At 36.7% G+C, this 15,028-nt stretch overlaps 1 protein-coding gene across 1 annotated transcript in view; it reads left to right on the forward strand.

The window, feature by feature from the left end:
• LOC124153213 overlaps positions 1–15,028 on the forward strand; it is a 478,788-nt gene that overhangs the window by 441,041 nt on the left and 22,719 nt on the right. The gene's annotated exons all lie outside the window — the stretch shown is intronic.

The following is a 15,028-nucleotide window of genomic DNA, read 5'->3' on the forward strand; positions in this document are numbered from 1 at the left end:
CAGATGGCGTGGAATGATCTATAGACATATTTCAGTGAAGTTCGACTGTACTTATTTTTGATTGAAAGCGAGTATACATTTTTGGTTCCAGATATTATTAAAAATTTGGGAAATCAATAGCATTTATAGCTATCGGAGCGATCACTCTGGGCCCGTAAGCCTTCAAACCTGACTATTTTCGATACTAGCAGACTATGTGAACAGTGTTGGCACTAAAACATTAACTTGGCACAAAAAGGAAATAATAAACTGCTGATTACAAGAAGGTTGCAGACCTCGGTCGCAGCGGGGTAAAGTCCTCGCTTTCTTAACAAGAGGTCGCGGATTCAAGTCCCGTCTGGGTAGGTGGTCTCTATCCAGGGCATAATTGTACGTGTATTTGTTGAACTATTGAATAAACGCCGGTGTAAAAGACCATTGGTAAGGTATGGGAAATAAAAAAAGGATTGAGCGAGTAATCCATTAGCAAAGTAAGAACGCATAGAAATAAACACATGAAATTTTCCACTATTATGAAGTTTTATTCCGACCTATTTTTCGATGTTACCACGTCATCTTTAAGGTACAAAATGGTACATAATAACAACCATTTTATACCTTGAAGACGATGTAGTAACATCAAAACCTAAGTCAGAATAAAATTTTTTAATTGTGAAAAAATGCTAGTGTTTATTTCAACATAGAAAATAATCCATTGCATCACGCTTAGTTCGTCTGATTTTATTTAAAAAAAAGACCGATACAGCGGCAGGGTTTCTTTCTCCTTCAACATTGGGAACAAGCCTATTTTCGGCTGTCATCGAAATGTGCTCCCATCTCATTCGCGTAATATTTTCGCCGTATCGGACGGAGATACAGTGGGATGAGATGAGATCCGTGAGAGAGACGGTCGGCCACTGGACCAAGCGGCTAGCCTGGCAGTTGTCCCCGCAGCGAGAGAGGCCTCCCTCCCCCGAACCCCCTTGAAGGAAGTGGGTCGCGGGAAGGATTCCAAGTAGCCAATTGAGAGCAGGAAGGGGCAAGGGGAGGGGAGGGTGGGAGGATGATGGAGGGGGGAAAGAGGGGAAGGGCGGAGGTACGGGAGTCCATGAAAACGTTTTCACGAGGCAGCGGTGGTGGAGGGGTAATGGCCCGGCTAGCCACTGATAGGATGCCGGAATGATACCACATTTCCTGGCCACTCAAAGCAAATGCGTCGCATCGAAATGCGGATCATCATCTCCACTTGATTCGGAGTAAAAGCGAGCCCTTTGAAAAAACAAAGTCAACTTTTTCCGGAGAGATATCGTGGAATAACATTTCGAATGATAAACAAAGATATCGTACTGCCTAATAATTTTATTTAACATCTATATATTAAGTTTTCAGGCTTCTCTCAAAAGGACCACATTTATGTTTAGTGCGAAATAAATTCTTATTATTGTTCCACAAAAAATTTTGTTGTTCCGAACCTGGGTTTCAACAACAATATAATCTAATTACCTACAACATACAAGTACATGCAACAACATACATAATGACAATTAAAGCCTTGCTTCACCTGTTACACCTGGTGAGCTAGTCAAACTGTCCCACAAAAAAAAATGCCTACACGGCTGCATCCCGATTAATACCTGCCTAAACTTACCGTAATTTTGATATAATAGGGAAATGAGAAAAACTTTGTAAGCATCCTCTTTTCAGTTGACTGAATAGGTATTCACTTAGAGTGTAATGTTATGAGCATAAATAAATACATAAATAGTTATGAAATTCGTGGCTAATTCAAAGATATTCTAATTTATTTTGTACTGAATACCACATTTTAAACCGCACGCCATTATAGCTATTGAATATAGAGTTTTTTAGGCTCAATCTAAAGGAGTTTTGGCATGTAACTAAATTGGCAGTAATTTCTAATTTTACAACGGCTATTGAAAGAGTAAATATGTAAATTTCTTCCTTTTGTAGGGATTTATCGTTAAATTCCTTATTTTTGGGAAATTATGGAAATATAAGTGATTTATATTTGCCATGCCTGTTTTTTGTTTTTTTTTTTAATTGCTTCAGAGCACATATCATGGCCGGGGCTGCGAAAAAAGGTCGTTTAGTTTGATAAAGATGTTCAATTCATTCAATCTCCAGGCTTGTGTTTTAACTGCTGTTTTGTTTTCCACGTGATCATTTTCCCATGAAATGAACGTTTTAAATTACATCACTCCTCTCCTCCACTCGACCTTTTGGATTTTTTCCACGTGAAAGCTCCCGCCTGTTGATGCTTTTTTTTTTTTTTAATAAATTCATTTTGAAATACAGCCTTCGAAAGAAGCTCAACTTTTCCCCAACTTTCATTTGCATAATTATGACGAGAGATCGATATTATTTCCCAATAGCTGGTATAGTAAAACTTATGGTGGGAGCAAAAGTCCAATAAAAGGAGAAATTCCCTAACATAATGAGCAAATAAGTTTCTAAAGAATTTTTACTCCTCCATATCTACCCCGTAGCACGCTTGGAGATGTTCATTTGAGCTTTGATTTTTTTAAAAGTGAATTACAAAGTGTTTGGAAGGTTATTAAGGTAAATAAAAGTTTTATTCAGTGCATCTCATATCAAACTTGTAGTCAATAGAAAGCATTTGGTGTCAATGAGGAAAAATGCAAATGATCCAAAAACATCAACGGGACAACTATGTGTTTCATCAAACAAGTGTCTTTATATCATTGGAAAATAAAAAGGATAGGTCACGATATTTTTTTGCGGCCGATTTGAATCATAGTGTAGGCAAATAAAAATATTTTTGTCGGCAATTAAAAAATTTTAAAAAATTATTGCGTGTAATAAGAATTGATTTTTTGTGTTCCTTAGTGTTTAAGATATTAAACTGAACAAGGTAGGCAACGTATCTATATACAAAATAATCTATTAATAACCAATTACTTTTCAAATTTTCAATAAATTGATTTTAAAAGCATGAATTTTATGCACATATTTTACTCATGAAGAAGGTAAGCTAAGCTCTCCACTTTGACTGCCACAGAAGTTATTTTATTTTTACGCCTCTTTATTTATTCTTATTTCAGTGGCTGCCTTTAATTTTTCCACTCCATAACTTCTTCACAATAGTTAAATTATTCATATTTTGGATTACTCTTTTCTTTATATATCGGCAATACCTATGTCCAGTAACGACAACAAATTTCTGTAGTTTCAACTCTTCAACAGGTGAAGTACGATATTAACATGCAAGAACATCCATGCCCCTAGGGGCAACCTACCCATGCGGAATTCGAACCAACGACCTCTTGTGAGGCAGCTAAGGACTTTACCCCGCTGCCCTCGAAGGCCGGCCAATCTTATACCGGCATGTCAATCTGATGTTCTCTTTGCGTACACTCTTCGAGAACAGGCTTATACCAATTAGAGGGATTTCTCCCCCACTTATTCTATCTTCTGTTCCATCGCTACCGCTTTCAGATGGCAACGTATAACAAGTATTGAGACGAAGAGACGTCCACCAGATGAAGATAGTTTAAGAGTTTACATTTCAAATCATTTTACGTTTTAATTCGTTATTTAAACGGCTGAACAGTATTTCAAATGCAAATGTTTTAAAATACGTATTTTTAATACATTTGTAATTTGTACTTGTTATATCAAATACACGACCTGAATGCATCCTGTATTTGGATTTCAAGTATAGATTTTTGGTATTTTTCCATTCTAAAATAAAAAATACATTTGTAAAATACTTTTGAAGCGGCAGATTTTATTTTTTTAAGATCTCTTAGTTTCCTTATAAATTTATTTTGTATTTTAAAAGGTATTTAAAATTCTGTTTTAAGGTTGGTTTTTCAAGTACCCACGTCAAAGATATTTTGTAGTTTGCGTTTCAAATACATTTTTGAGCGGTATTTTGTATTTCAAATACTCTTCGGCCTGTATTTTGTATTTCAAATTCTCTTCGGCCTGCATTTTGCCCAACTCTGCGTGCCGGTATAATATGTATAAACTGTTCAATGTGAATCAAGCAGAATCAAGTAGTAGACGTTCCGGACCATTTTACTTCTTAATTCGTCATTTACTACCCTTGACGGTCGTTACTTGCGTGGGGCCAAATAAAAGACGCAAGAGCGATGACTCTCGCGGAGGGAGTCGCGAGGACCTCGGCCCGTTGACGCAAAGGACCTCTCTTTCATCTGCAAGGAACCGTGCGTGAATCTCAATGATCATTCCTTCCCTTGAACCAGCCGCACCGCCCGCCAGTTGAGCCGGGAACGTGCCGCAGATGTCGGGAGACCGTGCGATCTCCTGTTTAACCAGTCGAGGGGCCGGGCCTCGGCAAACTCACGCCCCCATGCATCACTCCGAGCTGTCTTCAATGAGCGCGTCCCTATTTTCTCAAGAAGATCACTCAATGAAGTTGTTACGCAGATCACGTACGGCATAGGAGGAGACTCCGATGTGACTCCAGAAGAAGAGATAGGATGGATCAGGGTGTGTGCATGTTGTCATCACTAGATGATGCGCCGTTATGACCATGCGCATGGATTTGATCAATCATTCAGTGTATCGGTTTACTCTCTCATTGTTTCAACAGCAAGAGTGAGACTACACAAGTGGGACTATTGCCAAGCGATAATTTAATTTAAAAATCACATAACAGAAGAAACTCAAAAGAATTTAACACATTTGTTTGGAAGTAAGCAATGGTGAATACAGGGTTTAACTTTACGAGAGCCAATATAAGACTGGATTAAGAAAATTTAACTATGGTCAACCTATAGCATTTTATTCTTCAAATAAATGCAAAAGAAATTACGGTAATACTGGTAGATAGTACAAATAAAGTGCATGGATTTTCTCAGTCATTCAATCAATGGGTTAACTATCTCAGTGGTCCAACCGCAAGAGTGGGATTAGAGTTAAGCGATAATTTATGAAAAATTCACACACCAGAAGAAACTCTAACAACTAATCGTAATTATTTAGAAGTTAATAGTGGTGAATACAGATGTTAACTTTACAAGAGTGAAGGTCAATCTACGTTAACCTATGTTAAGCAATTTCAGCTAAGACAACCCATGAAAATGTATACGTTAAATGAATGCAAAATTAAAAAGGCAAGGAATTCCGACAGAGCTGGTTGATGGTTTCGTAGTATGACAACAGCAATAAGCGGCAGATGGTTTATAGCGTAAATGTCAAACCGGTAGTTGATTATTTTCTTTACTTTCCTCATTAAGAGGGACTCAGCCCCCCTAACCTCGAATAATTTATCCATGGTATTGAATTTTATTTAACTGTTCCTTAGTGAATGAAAGAGAGACTAGAGAAAATTCTACCTTAAAAACCAAGTTTCACAACACGCTTGAATGGTGACGCACTTTATGTTAGTCACTCAAAAATAATAGACACCGTGGGCGTTTCATAATGGTTTTTATACTGGTGGAATTTGTTTTCGTCAATTTAAAACTTAAGCCATACGTTTTTTCGCATTAATAAAATGTTGGATGCTACCTCATTCGACTCCTTAACTTCCTTGTTAAGAGTACCTTGTCATTTATAGAGTACTACTAATAATAACACGAGAGTTGAAACTTGTAGGTTTAAAATTCTCTATAAATTGTGTTAAAAAGAAAGAAATTCTTTAAGTAATGCAACTTGACTATATATGCCATACAAATATAAAAATAGTAAAATGGATAAGACTATTGATTTAGATGAAATTTTAATAAGCTTTCCACAAATTACATTTTAAAAATAATTTACTTTTTTTCCTTGCCCATGTTTTGATGCCTAGCATTTTTCAGATTTTTATGGAGAACCAAAAGATGATATGCATAGCAACAAAACCCAAGGTCGTGTAAAAAATAACTCTTTTGATCCTCAAATTAGGGAAATCGTTCACATTAATTCAGCCTCATTTTAATCGAATTCCGCTCCACATCTTCGAATCCGAAATTATTATCCGCAGTCCGTTAAAAAAATTGATAAATAACCTCAAAGCTTGTATGAATTCAATATCTCGTACATTTTATCATGCCACTCTATTTAAGGGATTTAAAAAAATTATGAAAACTAATTTTCCAAGCTTCAACAATGCTGTTAATGGATTCAGTGAATCTTCTGATGTATGCCATACCCATTGTTACTTTATGAAAGGTTATCTACGCTCTCTTCCATGCTCCTATTACCTATCATATTTATTCGTGACATTCATGATTGCTCTATAAAAATCAATTTTTAAATCATCCGAATTAATTATCTGTCCCGACGATTTGCGATATTCATCCTAATAAAATTCTAGCAGTAAGCTTAAGAATGCATCATCTTTTTAACCACAAGATAAATTATACCTAGTTAACCATTTTTTACTCCTAAAATTTCCCTAAATACGAGAATTTTAAATAATGGACCGGTTGTTGAGACATTTTCACTAACAATCCCTCTTTTTTGGATTGCGCCATGCTAGTGAAAAGGTTCAGAGGTATCATTATTTCTTTACCCCACGAATTCAAATCTCCACGGGAATATAACCCGATGAGACTGTTTCATTTTTCCCCAAAAAAATTATTTCGCTTGCTGCAATTTCTCTGGCCCAATCCGTCTTTAGTTTTATATTTATTTCTTTTTCTTTGCACTAATCTCTTCGGTAATGAGCTCTTCTGCTAATCCTTCCATCTCCCATGGATTTCCTCGGGACCTATCAATGGCGATTTTATCTCTTGGTCGATGCGATCCTTTCTCTTCACTTAACTTTAACTAAATCCACAATATAGTGTATAGCCTCCATATTTTCCTGCTCTTGAAATCCCTCCGTGTGCGCTCACTTAGTCCTCGTCTAACGTTTCTTGGTAAGTTCATTTACCTTCTTGAGTGGAGAAAATATCTCGGAGAGCTCTCTTTCGGCCTTATATTTACATTTCTTTGCTCTTGCTGTTATTTTCTGCCTCTGAAATATAAAACATCTGCCGTCATTCAAATATTTGTACTTCTTCCTTCAATTTCGATTCCCATTTCCTATTGAGAAAATATAAAGTCAAGTTAATTGTTCCACTTGAGAAATAAAGCATTCATAACACTACTGAATTAAAGTTTTAGGTATCTTCAGTGATATGCTCCGGTTTGAAAGCCAGTAGCATTAAATTTATCAGGTTTTCAGCATTGCAAAATGTAAATTTAAAGATTTGAAAATTGTGAATCGATAAAATTTTATTAAAAGATGCATAAAAATTACTAGAAAATAAACAAAAATAAATTCCATGGTGAAATTGATCGAATCGGCTTTAAGTTGGTGAAAATTCATGCCGAATGAAGATATAAAATCTTGGAAAGTTTTCACAGAATTTGTAATTGGTACGCATTTGGACGCTGCTTCATGTCACTCATCTGCTCATAGTAATATTTTGGTCAAATATAAAGAAATCATCACAATCACTGAAGCGTTTTTTTTTCTCAAGAATTACGCCTTAGCGTCAATATTTGCAAATTTACAACGGTTGTTTATCTTTATTTAACTCCCTAATTCTTTTCCTCGGCTTCTAACTTTGGTAGTTTACTTAAGTCATATGTCTCCAAAATACGGATTACGCAGTCGGTATATTTTAGCCTTAAATAGTCTTTTTAGAATACTCAAAAGTTACTGATCCCTGCTAATCTTTCATCATAGAAATCAGTCATAAAAGAAACAAATTTTTTGTTGCTAACAAGAAATATGTGTACTTCGATCGATATTTATTTCTCTTTAACGTCTGTTCGTAAATTATGTCTGGAATATAAGTATTAGGAACAAAAAGAACTCAATTTTTAGAGATGAATGTTATATTCGTGACTAAAAAGATTGCATGACAAATGGCATTCAACGAGTGAACTGAAATTAGTCCTAATCCCAGGGAAGGACCAACGTCCTCAGTTATTTTGGAGGGGAGTTGGGCGGTAGGAGTGGCATTTTAGTCGACTGAGGGCCCCACTGAAGAAGATCAATGCGATAGGAAGTCCTCATAGCGAGCCGACCCCGCCCCTTTTTATGTCATTTATTGACAAGTGTCAATGTCCACCTGTCGAACATTCTCCTGTGCCTATAAAAAGGCATGACTAGTAGCTTTTAACCTCTCATCAATAACTAACTCCGTCTCGTTGTGAAATATTCATCTATGCCGCTGAATGATCAATCAATTTAAGTGAATACAAGAAAGATTAGCCCTCCAATGATCGCCGGATATTGATTGCCATAGCGTCAGTCAATAAGTGGTAGCGTGATGGCCCAGCAATATTTCAAGCCTGCGTATTTTCAGGGCAATACTTTTAAGCACCTCATGAACCTAGCAAGTTTTCATCAACGCGGAAGTAATTTACTTATAGCTTTATATGATTACTTGCATGTAATTACAAATTCTTTAATATCACGTGTTGTTGATTCGTTTTTAGACACATAAAAAAGAGGAGATGATTTTTTAAACCAGCGACAGCTAAAAACTCCAATTCTGTCCAAAATTTCGATTATGTTATGCCCGTAGATTATACATCATCTTTTTTAATTTTTTTAAAGGCAAATAAATTGTTTTCTTTAAAAAAATTTGAACAAAATCATATTTAGGTTCATCTTTTAAGAAGTCTTCATTTAGATACTATAATTTTCACCGCGTCATATATTTAACCTCTATTATATAGTATCTTTTTCTCAACTTTGAGCCACATTAATGCAAGAAAAGAGATGTAATAAAGATTTCCGATTACCTTTGGCATTTGACGGTTCATTATTGGAATTCCAATTGAAATGACGTGGCAAAGTACCGTTGGAGTCCGTAAAAGCATTAATTAAGGGTAAAATTGTCTTTTGTATCTTTTCATTTCTTTTGAGAGGCATACTCTCTTAGGATATATGCATCTGGGAATTAAATATGTAATCCAGATTTGTTACATAGCGGTTTTTCATGACTTTTGAAATCATGACATCGTTAAAGAAACTCTTAAAAATGCACATTATACAATTGACTCGTTTGAATTCCTAAACCTGCCAGCCTATTTTAAACACTATATTTTGAGAGTATGGATCCTCATAATCACGTTCGTAACAGGTAGATATCATTGTAGTGCAATTTTATACATATGGTTAAAACGGTGAATGAAATTACTGGTAGGGAAAAATATTATAAAAGTTACTGTAATCAGAAAAAGTCTTATTTTCAGAGTTTCGGGCATCAACTCAGCTTTCTCTGTTTTTGAAAAATCGTCAGCAATATCTAAGTTATATACATGTTTTTACAATTTGTAAAATAGTTTTTAAAATATATTTTTGTGAAAAAGCCCCATTTTCAGTAATTTCATCATTCAATAGCCTGCACTGATTTCCATGAGTCTTTTTCAACCAAGTAGTAACCTTTAGAGAGTTTTATTTTCGCCGGAGCATTTGCTTTGAATAGCAATTTTTTTATAAAATGTACTTGTTGACTTCCTATACCTAATTAATTGAATCTTTGGTTCGATAAGTTTGGATCAAGTATCGCGTGACTATAACGGGCGATAGCAGGTTTTCCGATAAACTCTGGGGTCAGACCTTGCGACATCCCATCGACTCGCGCCAAAACAATCACAGTTGACCTCTATTAAAGTAAATGTCATGTTCATTTTTCATTCATTCAGCATGTAATTCTCACGTAATGCATAGATGATGCTAAAAAAACGCATTTTATTGAGGAAGTTAAGTATCCAAAACAACATTGATTGTGGTGATGCATAATTTTGCTTTAGCATTGGACAACTCGTCTGTAATGTGCATCCGTATCACTTATTGGGCGGTTGTTGACAACAATACTTTACATCACGACATATTCATTGGTAAATATGGCAATAGTTATAAAATACACCTAAATAATACAAATATACATAAATAAACATTACTGACCATATTGTTAAGGTCGTCAATTTATATCAATTATTTAAAATTGCATAACAACAAAATTTAACGAAATGTGGCTACATCATATGTACCCAATCCTGTGTTTTTTTTATTTTGACATATTTAGTATATAAAAATATTTTGATTCTATATCAATATTTATTTATGTGCACTTCAATAATGTTAATCCAAAATTATAGATATATTAGGGTCTACAATAATGAAGCAAGATTAAAAATGTGGTATGGGTTAGCTAATGTGCACCACACGCACTGTTATTTCAAAATAGTTAGACCTTATCGTACATATGATGGTACCCTCAATTGCTTCCCTCTAAAAAGCTTATTAGGAGTCTTCTTACCGATATTTGAAAACCTGACCTAAATTCACGTTACATGGAGTAAATGGGACAGTAGAGTCGGTAGAATTAACCTGATTGTAATTGAGTTCAATTGGTATGGCATTTTCTATAACGAGAATCCTTGTAATTAACCGTTGTGTGATTATACAATTTGCATACAGTCCGAATGTCCTTCGAAAGGGTAGGAATACTCCCCTATTTTCAATTCATGTGTTTGTTTACCTCCTCTTCTTCAGCTAATGCAGAGGCGAGTATCGAACAGGTTTATTTAACGAGGCCCTTCCCCATGGCGTATCGGCGTTCAAAAAGCGGAAACGATATGCCGCCGAAAATAATCTTCCTCTGGCAGGTTAATCATTTGCCCTAATGACCGTGCAATGAAACGCTTGATCCTCTTAACCTCAGCGCAATGTTGGAGGGTCTAGAAATTAAAGGTCAGGGTCAGTGGATTACTCGCTTTTTCCGCTCAATAATGATGTGTTTGAGTCAGCCGGGGGAATAAATCGCGCATAAAAATGAAGCTTTCAGTATTTAGTCGTGAGAGGGATACATGAGAAGTCCATTGGACCCAAAATAAGGTAGTTATTTGAAGGAGGCGCCCGACCACTCAAGCCGTTCGCGTCATGCGGAATGTTTGTGAAGGAAGGTTGAAGAAAAACCTGGCGTCTCATCTTGACAAAAGGCACCGAATGGACCTCAGTTTAACGTCCCATCCACCGAACGGAGCGCTGTAATGGAAGTGCTCTCCACTCTACACCAAAGCTGGGATGAGGAAAATTCTGAAAATCTCAGCCACTACCGAAATTTGAACTCAGTCCCGTGGGGTAGGAACCCAATACTCCAGCCGCTACTACAACCTGATCCCCTGAAAAGATAGGACAACTTAACTAGCCGCGTCATGAGGCCGAATAGGGGTCAATGCTACTAAGCCCGTTTTGGCAATAAACAGAGATAAATATAGCATTCAATATTATATCGATGACGTTTAATGTTTATCTAAAGAATTTGATGCTTTACAATGAGTGAGAATGATCAACAAATATTGGGAGTTTGCAACCCGCGTGACACCAAAATTGTCTGACAGGGGTGGTGCGCGCTCACTCTCGGTGTAATATCCCGGGAACTAAACGATAGGAATGAAAGACATTTGAGGAGATACACTGCAAAAGTCTAATGAGTCGTAGTAAAAGACGAAAAAGAGAAAGAATTATCCGAGAGTGACATCATCTTCAGTTATGTCCGTAAAACACCCAAAAATACCAAAATTTCAAAACTTTAAGCGCTATATGGCACGTTTTTCCGATATTCGATTGCAAAAATAATTTTCATGATTTATTCTCATACCAAATGGAACAAAACTGGGGGGCATCCCAAAGGAAATTCGAAGACTTTTAAAATATGGACCACCCTAAGGGATATATATCTCTTCATTGGATCTCCTCCGCATCATCCTACCAAATACAATTAACATAATTGCCAATCTGGCAGCCGTAATTTACACCTTAGCTGGCCGCATCAATTTTCTGCTGAAAGTTAAAATAGGTTTAACAAAACTCCGTCAGTTTACATAGAATCCGTCTGCTAGTAGCCTCATATGGAATGGTGGCGCACCGCCGCGCCGCGCCGCAGCCGGCTTCAGCAAGGTATCACGGCGAAGTGCGGAGTCTGCCATTCATAATGCAGATAAATGCCCTAAGACAAAAATCACTGAAAAAGGGTAATGAAAACCTCGGACGAGCTGAATTAGAGCCCGCTCTTGGCGGGTTTGCATATGTTCCCCTCCCCTGTGATGATTGCCTAAGACAATCGAGAAACCTGTTTCGGAGGTATTTTCCCTCCAAATTTAATTATCATTCGAATTTTCTTTCTTCTAATTCAGGCTGGAGTTAAAGAAGAAAGAAATACAAATAATTAATTGCGCTTGGGCTAACAGTGTCTACTAAGAGCACAATAATTAATGTATTAGTGTAGAAGAAATAAAAGAAAAGTGTGTGAATATACTGTCAAACACTTCAAGGTTAATGGAGTGGAGATCTAACGTCACCCAAACATTAATTTTTAACCATTGATGATCGTGATATAATTTTTTTCCCGAGCTATCAAAATTGAAATCCTGTGTTGTGTTTTAGATGAAAGCTTTCTACAGTCTATTTTGATACCAAGATACTCGGTGGAATTAGCTTTAAAGAAGTGCCAGCAGTATTATTGATGAAGGTGCCACGTGCTTCTGAGTGCGTCACAAACCGACAAGCGAGAAAAGCCGCCCAGCGCATACTTCGCATACTGAAGAGTAGATGCTGCCAATGCGTTTCAAGTACAGCTCATATACTAGTATGAGAATGATGTAACTATCGCATCCAATTGTAACCACCATTATCGTAAGCCTTCCGCTTCAAACAAGCACAAAACTCATGCATCTGACCTTATATTGTACTATATATCTAAGTGATAAAGGTCAAATACCTATTGTTAAGAAAATAATTAGCTGAATTAGATTCTGTTTTACTTACAACGGTGGTGATAATAGCTCTTAGGAATAAACATCGGCCAGGTTAAATTAAACAAGCAGGGAACAATACTGACTATTTTCCTCAATTTAATGGAATTTTTGACACTTCTTTTTTAATTTTTGACATATTGCCCACCACTTTGGTTGACCATCGGCCAACGTGGTGGGTAATATGTCAAAAATTTTACTTTGCTCAAGGTTGAGGAGGGTTATATGCTGAGAGTATATTTTCTCTTATGAACGGAATCAGCGGTAATTAAGGGCACAGGATTTTCTTGGAAGCCCCTATCTCCTTTGTTTCTTCAATTTACCACGGACCGGAAGAGTATGGGGTTGAGTATTATTTGTATTCCCTCCGTGTGATATTGCGTTGAAAATTATCGAGCACGACTAACGCTATGACCAGTGAACCTATCGCTAATGGTCTTGGTTCTGCTGATCTTGGAAGGGTATTTGATGTAGGCGACCGACAACTGAGGTCATTTTCACTATGAGGGAAGGGTTTGGAAGGAAGGAGAGAAACCCAGCGTAGACATTAGCGAGCTCTAAAGGAAAGACGCCAAGGGGACCACGGCTTGACGTCTCATCCGACGGACGGAGATTTGAGCTGGATTTATCCTCCACACAACACACAAGCAGGGATCGGGCAGTCTTTGAAAATTCTCTGCCACCGCCGGGATTTTGACCCGAGTCCATTGGGTAGAAAGCCAAAACTCTAGCCACCACACCAACCGGATCCCCTCCGCTGAGTTTCTTCGCAATTAAATTCGTGTATCAGCGTCAATTGTTCTATAAGAAGTAGTCACAGTGATAAGGTAGCTTTGGCCTGTTGTTGACATGCACAATATGCATCGAATTCATAAACGAAAAAATCTTCTTCTTTCTCCAATTTTGTGTCATTAGCAATTTGTAAATTCGAAAAATCGAAAAATTTTTAAGGTCCATGCATTCCAATTAATTAATTACGTGGAATTAACCAGAAGGTTATACGTAATTAATGCCACGTGTGGTTTCTCCGTATTTTATTCGTAACGTAACTAATTATTTTAAGAAGTACCTAACAGTTTATAAGGTGAAATAATAGTTTTAATTTACGCCATGCCTTTTTTTTATTTTCAAAAGCCTCCTTTGAGCTGGAGGTGGCGGTGTAGGTTATCATAAAGACTTTCCTTGGCTAGTTCATTTTATTTTAAGAAAACAAATATGAACCATCAAAGTTTTTTTTCTATTGAATAATATTTATGAATTCTTCTTTCGTTCAAAAGGTTGCCTTCATTTTCCGCCGATTTTTCGGAGAATGACAGCTTCTCATTTCAGGCCATGTTTCATATCACCATGTCAAATTTCACACTGGCTGAATCTGAAGAGTGTAACATTGTGACACGGCGAGACAAACTTGCCTTGAAAATGATAAATGAGCCATTTTCCGAAACGTGGGCGGCAATGAAGCCAACAACCCGGTGCAATGCACGGGAAGAATCCTTGAATACATAATAATTTTAACCGTTGAATTCGACCGATGAACGGCGTTTTTATTTTTTCCCATCGGTGTGACTGAGCACGTGTCGTGAGATGAGAAAAAAAAAGTGCTGCAGAGGTGTCGCTAACGGGTGCAATATGCAGGCGACAGGAAGTTAATCTCGCTTCGTTCCTTTCACAGTGTGACGGGAGCAAAAACAAAACGAGGGCCGCTCTCGAAAATACTTCCGCGTAAATTCTACTCTGCCAAGCAAACATATCGATCTATCCTTCGGGCACTAGACTTTTTTATTATCTTCTAATTTATATTTGCTTCGATCCATTGCTTTTATTTAATTATTTTTTGATGAATACATGAATATTGACACAAAATAGTGTATCAGTGAAATAAGACATCGCAATATTTCCACTGAATTTTCAAATGTGACACATCGTGCCAGATATATTTATGTATACGATACAAGATAAGGTTAGTGTAGTTGGGCTTGAATGCCTATAAGCGTTTTCAAAAGAAGGCTAGTGTAAGGAAAGTACAAAAAATATTTTGCGTTTCAAAAGAGGTTTTTTATTGATTGTTAAGAATAGAATCGAATGAAGAAAATGAAACATAAAATTATGGATATTCTATTCGCGTTAATAATTCGAAAAACGTTCGTAATCACTGCACAAATAAAACCAGGTTGAGGAAAATTTGATATGGTGAAACAAATATTTTTTTAATGAAGGAGGATAAATCCTTTTGTTCATATGGACGTCCCAGTTAATATTATCCTTGAATTTACACTCCAGGCATAAAAAT

This window comes from Ischnura elegans, chromosome 2, assembly GCF_921293095.1.
Source record: "Ischnura elegans chromosome 2, ioIscEleg1.1, whole genome shotgun sequence".
Lineage (NCBI taxonomy): Eukaryota > Metazoa > Arthropoda > Insecta > Odonata > Coenagrionidae > Ischnura > Ischnura elegans.